At 37.6% G+C, this 12,869-nt stretch overlaps 1 pseudogene; it reads left to right on the forward strand.

Annotated features, from left to right (window-relative positions):
- The first annotated feature begins 5,792 nt into the window (after positions 1-5,792).
- Positions 5,793-6,460, forward strand: LOC116887455 (annotated as a pseudogene).
- Positions 6,461-12,869: the final 6,409 nt, after the last annotated feature.

Raw genomic sequence — 12,869 nt, forward strand, 5'->3', positions numbered from 1 at the left:
CATTCATAGCTGTAGCTGATCATTGTTGGGGAGTTGCACTACAGACTGTAAGTCATCAAACAATTCTCTAACTATATAGAGACTATCCATAAGTTCTGTGACCCTGGAGAATCCTAAGACAATAGTTCTCCAAATCTACATAAGAGTCAAAGATCAGAACTTTGTTTGATCTAAACATTTTTTGCAGAGGATGGACAGGACAAGGCAATATCCTGAACCATCACATACATAGTGAGGTTACAAAGATAATCTTAAAGCACTCTAAACATCAATTTTCATCTATGCTCAGATACCAGAAATGGACAACTGAGAAGATAATAAGGTCAAACATAAGCAAGTTCTAATCAGTATGGAATGTTTCCAACTATTTACATCATTTGCTCCCTACACAGATCACAGTTGGGTCCAAAACCAGCATAAGAGGCACTGAGTTATATAGATCTCTGTAACCCTCACTCATTTGCTATGAGCCATTACATTTTCATATCCCGGTGCTCTTCAAAGTAGCCTCTCTACATTTCTCCATACCTAATAAATTCAATGGGCCTGATTTAATCTGCTTGGACCTACTATGGGCCAAAGGTGATTGTGGCACTAATTTCCCCTACTGCACTCCCCCCACCACTATGGATCCCTGGATCAGGGTGGCCATGGGTATGCATTGTGGATGTACCTCTTTTTGTAGTCTCTATATTCACCATACCTGTATGTTGAGGGACTCTCTGACCGCGTAAACCATCTCCACTCCTAGTATAACACTTTGCTGGAGGAAAAATGTACCTTCCCTTGTCTGGGGGAATTGCTCATTCCTGGGAAAGGCTTGATCATCTGCACTTGAGTTTTTCTGCCATAACTGCCTTCTGTGCCTTCTCATCAGACTTTGAAGCCTTCCAAACCTATTTAGCACAACAATTGGTTTCTATCATTTTTGTTCCTTAGGGGCTCCAGCTTGACACAGATCTTGCCATTTTGTTTTCTTGCAAGCAGAGAAAATTTGTCCTCGGCTTTACCTTTTTACTCTCTCCTCTATGCTGCTTTCTCACTATATGCTCTCTCATTACATGATGGCCTAAATCATTGTGACCTGCCAAACCTTTCCTACTTTATAAAGACCCTACCCTACCAATGGACTGAGCAAAGTCACTAAAGGATCATTCTAGCCTGGAGATCCCTGTTGGATATGCTTTTCCTTTAACACCTCTGTGAAAAATTTTATCTGGACCAGTGAACTGATGTTCAAACAGAGCTTATCTTATTCCTCGTCCTTTAAATAGCATCTATCCCTCATTCACTGTCTTGCACCTTTCAGACAGAGATAACCAAGCCTTTCTAATGGCTCTTATAAGTCTGTCTATCAAACACTGATTCCTCACACTTATTCAGGTTATTCAGACTTTGCCTTAAGGAAGGATGGAAAGTTAAATCATTCAGTTTTCCTGTTTCTACTAAAGTCAGACTGATCCTGTGTATTCTCATATCCCACAGATCATAAGCTATGGTTAGATGTGTTCTTCCATTGCTTGTTTAAAAGTTTATGTAAATGCAACAGCACAGGCACTGAAATTCCTGTTTCTTACACTGGACCATTATTAATGGCCCAAATCTGCTTTCTAAGTTATAGATTTTTCCTTTTTCCTTTTTTTTCTATTGACAATTAGAGATTCAAGGTAACTTTTATTGGTTTCACTAGGTTCTTCTTCTCCTCACTGAAGGGATATTGGCCAGCATAAACATCATGGCACTGGCAGGCTTTGGCTTTCTCTTCTGTATCTTCTACCTTGAAAAAAAAGGTTTCTATCCAATATATACAAAAAGTTCAAGAAGTTAGACTCCAGAGAACCAAATAACCTTATTGAAAATGGGAAAGAGAGCTAAACAAAGAATTCTCAAATGAGGAATACCAAATGGCTGAGAAGCACCTAAAGAAATGTTCAACATCCTTAGTCATCAGGGGAATTCAAATAAAAACAACCCTGAGATTCCACCTCACACCAGTCAGAAAGGCTAAGATCAGAATCTCAGGTGAGAGCAGATGCTGGCAAGGATGTAGAGAAAAAGGAACACTCTTCCATTGTTGGTGGGATTGCAAGCTGGTACAACTACTCTGAACATCAGCCTGGCAGTTTCTCAGAAAATTGGACACACTCCTGGGCATAATGCTCCAACATATAACAAGGACACAAGCTCTACTATGTTCATAGCAGCTTTATTTATAAAAGCCAGAATCTGGAAAGAGCCCAGTTGTCCTTCAACATAGGAATGGATATAGACTATGTGGTACATTTACACAATGGAGTACTACGCAGCTATTAAAAACAATGACTACTTTAAATTCCTAGGCAAATGAATGGAACTATGTGCTTGTTGACAGGAGCCTGATATAGCTGTCTCCTGAGAGGCTTTTCCAGAGCCTGACAAATACAGATGAGGATGATTGCAGCTAACCATTGGACTGAGCACAAGGACCCCATTGTAGGAGTTAGTGAAGGACTGAAGGAGCTGAATGCGTTTACAAAACCATAGAAAGAACAACAATATCAATCAGCCAGAACCCCAGAGCTCTAGGGCTACAGGCACATATGTAGCAGAGGATGGCCTTACCGGATACCAGTGGGAAAGAGACCTTTAGTTCTGTGAAGGCTTGATGCCCCAGTGTAGGAAAATGCCAGAGCAAGGAGGCAGCAGGTAGTGGGTGGTTGGGAGTGGGAGCACCCTCATGGAGGCAGGACATGAGGGAATGGGACAAGGGATTTCCAGAGGGGAATCTTGGAAAATGGATAACATTTGAAAAGTGAATAAATAAAATATTCAATAAAAATATCTAAAATCACCTAAAGAAATGTTAAAAGTCCTTAGTGATCAGGGAAATGCAAATGAAAACGACCCTGAGATTCTACCTTATACCAATCAGAATGGTTAAGATCAAAACCTCATGTGACAACACATGTTGGGGAGGATGTGGAAAAAAAGGAGCACTCCTCCATTGCTGGTGGGATTGTAAACTGGTACAACCACTCTGAAAATCAATTTGGAGGTTCCTCAGAAAATTGGAAGTAGACCGACCTAAAGATTCAGAAATACCCCTCTTGTGAATATACCTTAAAGATGCCCCACCATGCCACAGGGACACATGTTTCACTATGTTCATAGCAGTCTAATTTGTGATAGCCAGAAGCTGGAAACAACCCAGATGTCCTACAACAGATGAATGGATACAGAAAATGTGGTTCATTTACACAATGAAATATTACTCATCTATTAAGAATGAGGACATACTATATTTTTCAGGCAAATGAATAGAAACAGAAAATGTCATGCTGAGTAAGATAACTCATACCCAAAATGACATACAAGGTACGTTCTTACTAATAAGTAGATATTAGCAAAATTAAAAAAAATTCAGAATACCCAAGATACAGTCAATAAGCTGAAGAGTCCAAGTGGGGACCCCTCCTTGCCACTTGGGAGGGAGAAGAAAGCAACCATAAGGGGGGAGGGATGGACAGGGGAGGGAAAGGGAATAATTATTCCCCTGTCCAATCCTTTAGAAACAGCTGGCTAACATCTCCAGTTCGTTGCCCCGTTCGTTTAAAGTACTTGCCAAATCAGAGGCTGACCCAGAAGATGTAAGAAATCCATCCACATCTCCCTTTCTTGTTGTAATTCCTTCTTTACACAAACAAATTCCTTGTCAGCAGCCTGCTCAGCTTCGGTTCATTTTGACCTACACAAAATAGAGGCTAGTCAGTTTCTGACACTGCTTTTGGACAATCTCAACCCCCTCACAATAATTGTATAGACTACAAAACTTTCACTAAACCTTTAATTTTTTTATGGCATCTTCATATTCATGTGGTAGACCACACTCATCAAGTAGGCATTCCATGCCATACCATTTTCATAAAGACAGCTGGGCTTTCCTGGGATTCCTTTCACAGAAACTTCTAATCTTGATGACTCAGATGTAATGGTATGTCTCACTTCCCACAGCAAAAACCATGTAACCACTAGCATAGGACAAATACCTACTAGCAGAAACCAGACAGCTAATGACAAAGGTTTTGGAACTTCCTCTGTGTTTGATCCTGTCTCAGACTTTTCAGCCTCAGTTGCATGCCCTGATATACTAGGACAGTGCACTTTTCCTCAACTAATAATTGCTTCTTCTTGGTCCATATTCAAATGTCAATTATGTTGTGTGACAAAACTTTTCTTTGAGAGATGCAACATACCTGTTTTATAGAGAGCCCACTACAGACAAAAATGGATACTTCAAAGTGCAAATTTGTGAACCAATGAGTTTTACTGGATTACTTAAAAGTAGAGGTGAAAGATTACCTACAGGGCACATAGGATACTAAGACAACTGCATAACTAAAGCCCAACTATCAACTATCAACTATCAACTATGGGTGATAGGCTACAAACCTAATAACGTTTCACATGGTTTCTGATCTAAGTTTCTTCCAGGCGTTCAGCTGGTTTGCTTCTTCAGGCAGCTGCTCCAGTTGAAATCTTCCTTGCAGCTCAGTTTTTCTTCCATGTGAGAGGAGAATCACCTTTGATGGTTTACTGTGACAAGGAAGGGTCCTGATGAATTTGGTCAGTTTCCTGGACTTCCTGTCTGAGAAAATTTTTACACAACTAAAGGTATCAGTCAGTGGAGATGAACAATGACAAGATGAGCCAAAACAAACTAAAGTAGCCAACAATAAAATATTTGGTTCAGAGAAATAAACTGCTCTTTACCATACCATATAATATACATATTTAATATGTTATTAAATCAAAATATTAAGATAAGAGAAGACACAAAAGTATAGGAAAGAGGATTCAATTATATAATCTTCAAAAGCTGGCTAATACATGACGTTCTCAAATGTAATTCTCTGAATGAGAGAAGTGATGGCAATTGGGAATTAGTAAGATGTGTTCTTATAATACTAGTAGCATGCGAGTTAACACCTAAGCCACATTTCGTGTCTATTAATATTTTCATTTTGTGATCAGTCCTGCATTCAAATATGTGTAAATTTAGCAACTTATATTTAGGACCATCAACCTAAATAAACATATTATATGTTTTATTTCTATTAAAATGTATGCACTCAAGATGATGCAAATTGTGAATGTTTCTGAAAATTCTGTTTTATATTAATCCCTATTTTCCTACATGCTTGTTATTTGATGTTCCTTTATGTTTTTGAAAGAAGTTATAGCATTCTGATAAATGGATACTCTTACTCTTTTTCCCTACAATTCTAAATCAATTCTGCATGGTGAATCCTTGCATTTCTATTTTTGTGTACATGTAATGTTGAGAGCATTCCCTGTAAATTAATGGATCTAAACCATGTAATTTGGAATATAAACTAACAAAGTGGCATAAAAATAATTTTGGTTTCTGTACACTGAAACAAAATTTAATAAGTAAAGAACAAGAAAATAATACCATAGTGAAGTATTTCATGGAATGAAAAGAATCAAAGATCCACAAGGATTATTCCTTTTGGCCAATATCAAGAAATGCATACTTCTTGGTTTACAGACTGGAAAAGATGGACCTCATTTCTCTTTCTCAAATCGTTGCAAGGTGAAGGTGAAAACACTAAGAAGCCTTATGCAAAAAAAGAAGAAACATGCAGAAAAAAAAAAAAACACTGGGTGGTTTCGCCATACCTGGTGCCTCTGCTGCCCTAATATAGCCAAAGGGAGAGACCAGAAGGTTCAAGGCCCGAGAAAGCCCCAATTGCAGCCAAAACCCTGTCTGGCTAGAGGAATGGGTAGATGTTATGTATTCTGGAAAAGCCTTGTAGAAAAGGAAATACTCAGCTGCAAAGTCCAAGGTTGAAAAGAATAAGGAAAACAAAAAAGGTCCTTGCTTCTGTATAAAACCAGTTGGTGGCATGAAGAATGCTAGTGTCCAGATGGGAAGTTTCAAAAAATGCCTAGGCATTTTCCTATAATACATGCTTCAGAAGCTGCTGAGCCTTGGCAAAAACCCTTGGGTATGTGTGTGAGAATGCTTCCTGCCAGTATAAATCCTGGGATGGTCCTGATGATCCTCACCTGGTGCCACAGAGGCAAGACAGTGGCTTTTCTGAAGCTGCTAGGCAGAGGCTTGCTTTTTGTGACTGGATAACTTGCCCTCAATACAGTTCTTCTGGGCAGAACACAGCAGATATTTGTCCTTGCCACCTCAACAAAAGTGGATATGAGCAAGGTTGAAATACCAAACACCTGACTGATTCTTACTTCAAGAAGAAGTAGCTGATCAAGCCCAGCCACCAGAATGGCAATATCTTTGATTTGGAGGAGAAATACGAGATTGGAGAGAACCACAAGTCTGATCAGGAAACACTGTGGACTGTCAGATTTTTAAGTTCCAGGGCTACCTGCGATCTCATTCATCCCAACAAACAGGATGTATCTGCACAAACTGATGATTCTAAATTGCTAAAAAAGCTAATTAAACAGCTTCATAAATTCAAACAAAACAAGATAAAAATAAAAAAATGGACTTTTTATATTACTCTAAATAAAACTACAACAATGTTCATACTGTGGTCACATTTTATAATATTTAAATTTTATGAATAGCAACAATAATTGCTCTAATTGTCTCAGAACTACTGGATCGCCTTTTTATCTCCCCCTCCTTCCTCATTGCAGCTGTCTAGATGAGTTAGAGATATTTGGTGGAACCCTAGGTAAGAGACCCTTATTTCATCTCTGAGACCATTCTTTTTATCACTCAAAATAGATGTGATTAATTAGATTTCAAAAGTAATATCAAGTGCAGAGCAATATCAACCATTTTTACTTGGAAACAGCCGTTATATCTGATAAATGGCTATTTCCATTCTTGCTTGGTCCTAAAACATGACTAGATGTATGTCCATTCAGTCCTTTATGAAAGAATTATTGCACTATTTATTTGGCTATTGTCCCCAAATGAGAATTAAACTCTTGTTATGGTTATTATTATTTTGATGTTTCAATATATATGCATATCTTATTCTTTTCTCTGTAAAAGAGAGATTCAATTTCTTGGATATTTTTCTCCAGGATTTCTCTACGATTCCTGTATTGTAGTATACATTTACTTCATAATAGTTTCCTAAATATTTGTAATAATTGTATACCACCTTATTTAGGTGTATTTTCAGGGTAATATGAATTTTTACTAACATTTATTAATAAATTAATAACCACACGAACAATAAAGCAAGCCTTGAAATATTGTTTAAGAACAGAAAAGGTGGATACCATTCCACATTTCCCTGTACCCAAGTCCTGTGGGTGCACTGCCACTTCTGCATCCTCTGCTCACATCCCTGGTCCAAGGGGAAACTGCACAGTGCCTCTGGACACAGGAATATAGGAACAGTCAGCCACTAGTACCTGCGGTTCTGGTCTGTGACCACAAATGAACTGAACCAACCAAACAGCTCCCTGAACCCAAATCCAGTGGGGGAGAGAGCTGGACCTTCAGAAGTGTGGACACTCCTGAAAAGTCAGAGAATACCCTCTGCCTACAGTCCAGACCCAAGAGGGAATTACATAGTGCCAACTGTGCCCTGTGGGTGCAAGGACTTAGGAACAATCAGGAGCAAAACTTTCTGATTCCTGTCTGCAACTAGAGCTGGAAGACAGTCACCAGGAGTGCCTACACACCTGAAATCACAGCACCTGCCCTCAGAAAAGACTGAAGGGAAACAGTAAAACAGTTCTACTGGAGGGCTGACACAGAGGCCTACCAGAGGGTCAAGTCACTCTCAGAAACAGCAAGACAAGCAAACACCAAAGACAACTGAATGGTAGAGTCAAGTGCAGGAACCTAAGCAACAGAAACCAAGACTACTACTCACCAGAGTCCAGTTCTTCCACCAAAGAAAATACTGGATATACAAATAAACCAGAAAAGCAAGATTTAGATTTAAAATCACATTTTATGATAATGATGGAGGACATTAAGAAGGACAAAAAGAACTCCCTTGAAGAGATGTAGGAAAACACAACTTTACAAGTAGAAGTCTTTAAAGAGGAAACACAAAAATCCCTAGAATTACAGGAAAACACAACCAAACAGGTGAAGAAATTGAACCAAACCGTCCAGGATATAAATATGGAAATTGAAACAATAAAGAAAGCAAAAAGGGAGAGAACCCTGGATATAGAAAACATAAGGAAGAGATCAGGAGTCATAGATACAAGCATCATCAACAGAATACAAGAGATAGAAGAGAGAATCTCAGAGGCAGAAGATACCATAGAAAACATCAATACAACTGTCAAAGATAATGTAAAATGCAAAAAGCTACTAGCCCAAAACATCCATGAAATCCAGAACGCAATGAGAAGATCAAACTTGAGGATAATAGGTATAGAAGAAACTGAAAACTCCCAACTTAAAGGGCCAGTAAATATATTCAACAAAATTATGGAAGAAAACTTCCCTTACCTAAAGAAAGAGATGCCCATAAACATATGAGAAGCCTACAGAACTCCAAATAGATTGGACCAGAAGAGAAATTCGTCCCATCACATGATAGACAAAACACCAAATGCACAAAACAAAGAAGGAATATTAAAAGCAGTAAGGGGAACAGGTCAACTGACATATAAAGGCAGACCTAGAAGAATTATATCAGACATCACAAGAGAATATGAATGTCAGAAGATCCTGGACAGATGTCATACAAACCCTAAGAGAAAACAAATGCCAGCCTAAGCTAATGTATACAACAAAACTCTCAATTTACATGGATGGAGAAACCAAGATATTCCATGACATAACCAATTTTACACAATATCTTTCTACAAATCCAGCCCTACAAAGGATAATAGGCGGAAAACTCCAACACGAGACAAACTATACTGTACAAAAAGCAACAATGTAATCTTGCAATGAAACCAAAAGAGAAACAAACATAATCCTACCACTAAAAACAAAAATAACAGGAAAGAACAATCACTATTCCTTAGTATCTCTCAACATCAATGGACTGAATTACCCAATAAAAAGACATAGAATAACAGACTGGATAGGTAAAGAAGACACACTATATTGCTGCATACAGAAAACACATATCAGAGACAAAGACAAACAATAGCTTAGAGTAAATGGCTGGAAAACAACTTTCCAATTAAATGGCCCAAAGAAAAAAACTGGAGTTACCATTCTAATATCAAAGAAAATTGACTCTCAATCAAAAGTCATTAAAATAGATAAGGAAGGATACTTCATATTCATCAAAGGAAAAATCCATCAAGATGAACTCTCAATCCTAAATATCTATGCCCCAAATGCAAGGGCAACTAATTTCATAAAAGAAACCTTACTAAACCACAAAGCACACATTGCATTTCACACAATAATAGTAGGAGATTTCAACACCCTGCTCTCATCAATGGACAGATCATGAAAAAAGAGATTAAACAGAGACATAGAGAAACTAAGAGAAGTTATGAACCAAATAGATTTAACAGATATTTATAGGACATTCCATTCCAAAATAAAAGGATATGCCTTCTTTCCAGCACCTCATGGTACCTTCTCCAAAATTGACCATATAATCGGTCATGAAACAGGCCTCATCAGATACAGGAAGAGAGAAATAACCCCATGCATCCTATCAGAACACCACAGAATAAGACTGGTTTTCAATAACAATAGTAAAGACAGAAAGTCCACATATACATGGAAGTTGAACAAGGCTCTACACAATAACAACTTGGTCAAGGAAGAAATAAAGAAAGAAATTAAAGACTTCTTAGAATTTAATGGAAATAAAGATATAACATACTCAAGCGTATGGGATACAATGAAAGCGGTGATAAGAGGAAAACACATAGCTCTGAGTACCTGCAAAAAGAAACAGGAGACAGCATATTTCAGCAGCTTGACAGCACTCCTAAAAGTTCTAAAACAAAAAGAAATAAATAAACCCAAAAGGAGTAGAAAGCAGGAGATAATCAATTTCAGGGTTGAAATCAACCAAGTAGTAAGGAAAAGAACCATACAAAGAATCAACAAAATGAGAAGCTGGTTCTTTGAGAAAATCAACAACATAGATAAACCCTTAGTCAGACTAACCAGAGGTCACAGAGAGTGTATTCGAATTAATGAAATGAGAAATGAAAAGGGAGACATAACAACAGAATCTGAGGAAATTAAAAAAATCATCATATCCTACTACAAAAGCCTATATTCAACAAAACTGGAAAATCTGGAGGAAATGGACAATTTTCTAGATGGATACCAGGTACCAAAGTTAAATCAGGAACAAATAAACTATCTAAACAACCTCATAAGTTCTAAAGAAATAAAGGCAGTTATTAAAAGTCTACCAACCAAAAATAACCCAGGACCAGATCGGTTTAGTGCAGAATTTTGTCAGACCTTCATAGAAGACCTCATACCAATACTGTCCAAACTATTCCACAAAATAGAAGCAGACAGAGCAGTACCAAATTCCTTCTTTGAAGCCACAATTACTCTTATACTGAAACCACACAAAGACCCAACAATAAAAGACATGTCCTGGTTCTCTGTATTTTCATTTTAAGTCTAATTGGAATAAATATTGATATAAAGTGAAAAAAAAGAGAACTTGAGACCAATTTCCCTTATGAATATTGATGCAAAAATACTCAATAAAATACTTACAAACCAAATCACAGAACTCATAAAAATGACCATCTGTCATGATCACATAGGCTTCATCCTAGGGATGCAGAAATGGTTTAATATACAGAAATCCATCAACATAATCCATTATATAAACAAACTCAAAGATAAGAACCACATGATCATTTAATTAGATGCTGAGAAATCATTTGACAAAATTCAACATCCCTTCATGATAAAAATCCTGAAAAGATCAGGAATCCAAGGTCTATATCTAAACATAGTAAAAGCAATATACAGCAAGCCAGTAGCTAACATCAAACTAAATGGAGAGAAACTTGAAGCAATCTCACTATACTCAGTGACTAGACAAGGCTTCCCACTCTCTCCCTACTTATTCAATATAGTTTTTGAAGTACTAGCCAGAAAAATCAGACAATAAAAGGAGGTCAAAGGGATACAAATTGGAAGGTAAGAATATAAATATCACAATTTGCAGATAATATGATAGTATACTTAAATGACCCTAAAAGTTCCACCACAGAGCTACTTAACCTGATGAACAACTTCAGCAAATTGTTGGGGTATAAAATTACCTCAAACAAATCAGTAGCCTTCCCCTACTCAAAGGATTAACAGGTTGAGAAAAAAATATGGAAATGAAAACCTTCACAGTACTCCCAAATAATATGAAATATCTTGGTGTGACTTTAACCAAGCAAGTGAAGGAGCTGTATGACAAGAACTTCAAGTCTCTGAAGAAAGAAATTGAGGAAGATCTCAGAAGATAGAAAGATCTCCCAGGCTCATGGATTGGCAGGATTAATATAGTAAAAACAGACATTGTGCCAGAAGCAATCTACAGAATCAATGCAATCCCCAACAAAATTCCAATTCAATTCTTTATAGAGACAGAAGGAAAATTTGCAAATTCATTTAGAATAACAAAAATCCCAGGAGAGCAAAAACTATCTTCAACAATAAAAGAACTTCTCTGGGAATCACCATCCCTGACTTCAAGTAGTATTACAGAGCAATAGTCATAGAAAGTGTATGGTATTGGTACAGAGACAGGCAGACAGATCAGTTGAACAGAATTGAAGACCCAGAAATGAGCCCACACACCTGTTGTCATTTGATCTTTCACAAAGGAGTTAAAACCATCCAATGGAAGAAAGAGCATTTTCAACAAATGGCAATAATTCAACATGTAGAAGAAAGCAAATTGATCCATTCTTATCAACATGTACAAAGCTTAAATCCAAGTGGATCAAGAACCTCATATCAAGCCAGATACATTCAAATTAATAGAAGAAAAAGTGGAGAAGAGTCTCAAACACATGGGCACAGGGGAAATTTTCCTGAATAGAACACCAATGGCTTATGCTCTAAGATCAAGAATTGACGAATGGGACCTCATAAAACTGCAAAGCTTCTGTGAGGCAAAAGAAACTGTCATTAGGACAAAACTGCAACCAACAGAGTGGGAAAAGATCTTTACCAATCCTACATCTGGTAGCGGGATAATATCCAAAGTATACAAAAAACTCAAGAAGTTAAACTCCAGAGAGTCAAATAACACTATTAAAAAGTGGGGTATAGAGCTAAACAAAACATTCTCAGCTAAGGAATATTGAATGGTTGAAAAGCACCTAAAGAAATGTTCAATGTCGGGTTGGGGATTTAGCTCAGTGGTAGAGTGCTTACCTAGGAAGCGCAAGGCCCTGGGTTCGGTCCCCAGCTCCAAAAAAAAAGAAATGTTCAATGTCTTTAGTCATCAGAGAAATGCAAAATAAAACAACCCTGAGATTCCACCTCAGACCAGTCAGAATGGCTAAGAAAAAAAACTCCAGTGACAGCAGATGCTGGCGAGGATGTGGAGAAAGATGAACACTCCTCCATTGTTGGTGGGATTTAAAACTGGTACAACCATTCTTGAAATCAGTCTGGAGATTCCTCAGAATATTGGACATTCCACTTCCTGAGGACTCAGCTATACCTGTCCTGGGCATATACCCAAAAGATGCTCCAACATACAACAAAGGCATTTGCTCCACTATATTCATAGCAGCCTTATTTATAATAGCCAAAAGGTGGAAAGAACTCAGATGCCCTTCAACAGAGGAATGGATTAAAAATGTGGTACATCTACACAATGGAGTACTACTCAGCTATCAAAAACAATGACTTTATGAAGTTCATAGGCAAATGGAATGAACTAGAAAACATCATTCTG

This window comes from Rattus rattus, chromosome 1, assembly GCF_011064425.1.
Source record: "Rattus rattus isolate New Zealand chromosome 1, Rrattus_CSIRO_v1, whole genome shotgun sequence".
NCBI lineage: Eukaryota > Metazoa > Chordata > Mammalia > Rodentia > Muridae > Rattus > Rattus rattus.